The following is a 2456-nucleotide window of genomic DNA, read 5'->3' as shown; positions in this document are numbered from 1 at the left end:
CGGCCCCCTGCCACCCCCCCACGCCCTCCAGCAAAGCTGCGGAGCCAGTCGCAGGGCATCCGCCCCGCCCATCCAGGCCCCCGCCAAACCTGGTGGCAAGCGAAAGAGCAAGAGGCCCTGAGAAAGGAGAATCTTTTTGTTTTTTCCGCTACTGACCTCTCGGTCGGTGGTGCCCAAATACTCGACAAAGAGCAATTTCTTCTATTTCTGGGTCCCCAGAGGGGACAAGGGGTTGTGGACGATCCAGTGTCGTATCACACTCATCCTCCTCTCTTGCCAGTGAGCAGCAGTGGGCGGATCGGGAGGACAAACCAACGGACTACCCACGCAACCTCTGCTTGAACGCAGGTCAGTGTTACACACACTCAGACCCCGCCTCGGACCGGCTATGAGACGCCCGGGCCGGGTCCCTGCATTCTTCCTCGCTGCCCCACTGCCCCACGGGCTGGGTAGCGCTGGCCAGGCTCCCAGATGCGCGGCGTCTGGGAGCCTGGCTAACGCTACCCAGCCCGTCTCAATGGCTTCTTCGAACTGTCAGGCTCGGCTATGCGATTCAGTTCGCCCGGAGCCCTCCCAAGCTCAGGGGCATCCACTTTACTTCAGTGAAAGCAGCAGATGCCCCTGTCTTGTGTGCAGAGATTGCAGTCCTGCTGGCGAAGGATGCGATAGATCCGGTTCCTCCAGCCGATATGAAGATGGGGTTTTACAGCCCCTAAAGATCCGTCCCCGAGATTTGGTTTGCAGCGATTAACCTGAAGGACGGGTACTTCATGTGTCAACCCTTCCGCACCACAGACCATTGCTGCGGTTCGCATCCTAAGGACGAGCATATCAGTACGAGGTCCTGCCCTCCGGGCTGTCCCTTTCGCCCCGGGTCTTCACGTAAGTTGCAGAGGCATCCCTTGTTCCCCTGAGAGAACAGGGCATTCGCATTCTCAACTACCTCGACGACTGGCTCATATTAGCTCGGTCTCAGGATCAGTTGTGCGAACAAACAAACTCTCCCTGATGCAGAGGATCTCTTTTCTCGGTATGGAGTTGGACTCGGTCGAACACACAGCATGCCTCACGCAGGAACGTGCTCAGTCGGTGTTGAACTGCTTGAATACATTCAAGAGCAGGATGACGGTCCCACTGAAAACATTTCAGAGGCTCCTGGGAGACCGCTCCAGCACTGGCTCCATGGCCGAGTCCCGAGGTGGGCGTGGCAACGCGGCACTCACCGTGTTCAAGTTACACCGGCCTGCCGCCAAACTTTCACCCCCTTGTCAGACCTTGCATTTCTCCGGGCAGGAGTGCCCCTAGACCAAGTCTCCAGGCATGCTGTGGTTCACACGGATGCCTCAACCACCGGCTGAGGGGCCACGTACAATGGACTTGCAGTGTCAGGGGTTTGGACGGGGCCCCAACTGCACTGGCACACCAACTGCCTCAAGTTGCTGGCAGTGCACCTTGCCTTGATCCGTCTCAAAGGGCAAGCATGTACTAGTCCGTGCGGACAACACTGCGACCGTTGCGTACATCAACCGCAAGGTGGTCTGTGCTCCCGTCGCATGTCACAACTCGCCCGCCACCTCCGCCTTTGGAGTCAGAAGCATCTGAGGTCGCTTCGTGCTGTTCACATTCCTGAGGCTGCTCAACCGGGCAGTCGACTCAACCGGGAAGCCGTCTCGAGCTGCGCTCCTGGGAGAATGGCGACTCCATCCCCAGACGGTCCAGCTGATTTGGAGACGTTTCGGAGCCACTGAGGTAGACCGGTTTGCCTCTCCAGAAACCTCTCACTAACAGTTGTTCTACTCCCTGACCGAGGGAACACTTGGCTCAGATGCACTGACACTCAGCTGGTCGCAGGGCCATCGCAAGTATGCGTTTCCCCCAGTGAGCCTTCTTGCATAGACACTGTGCAAGGTCAGGGAGGATGAGGAGCAGGTCCTGTTAGTGGCGCCCTATTGGCCCACCCGGACCTGGTTCCCGGAACTAATGCTCCTCGTGACAGCCCCTCCTTGGCCGATTCCTCTGAGGAAGGATCTACTGACTCAGAGACGGGGCACCCTTTGTCACCCACATCCAGACCTCTGAAAACTTCATGTCTGGTCCCTGCGGGACGCGGATGTTCTAGGTGACCTACCCCAAGAGGTAGCTGACACCATCACTTCAGCGAGAGCACCGACTACAAGACACGCTTACGCTTTGAAGTGGAACCTGTTCGTTGAGTAGTGTTCTTCTCGCCGAGAAGACCCCCGAAGATGCCTGATCAGAGTCGTGCTGTCTTTTTTGCAGCAAGTGTTGGAGCGAGGGCTGTCTCCCTCCACCCTCAAAGTCTATGTCGCTGCAATCGCTGCTAACCATGAGCCCGTAGAAGGGAAGTCGCTGGGGAAGCATGACCTGATCATCAGGTTCCTTAGGGGGGCGAGAAGGCTAAATCCTCCACGGCCCCCCTCTATACCCTCTTGAGA

Source organism: Sinocyclocheilus grahami, unplaced genomic scaffold, assembly GCF_001515645.1.
Source record: "Sinocyclocheilus grahami isolate Dianchi unplaced genomic scaffold, SAMN03320097.WGS_v1.1 scaffold107.1, whole genome shotgun sequence".
NCBI lineage: Eukaryota > Metazoa > Chordata > Actinopteri > Cypriniformes > Cyprinidae > Sinocyclocheilus > Sinocyclocheilus grahami.
This window is presented reverse-complemented; position numbering follows the sequence as displayed.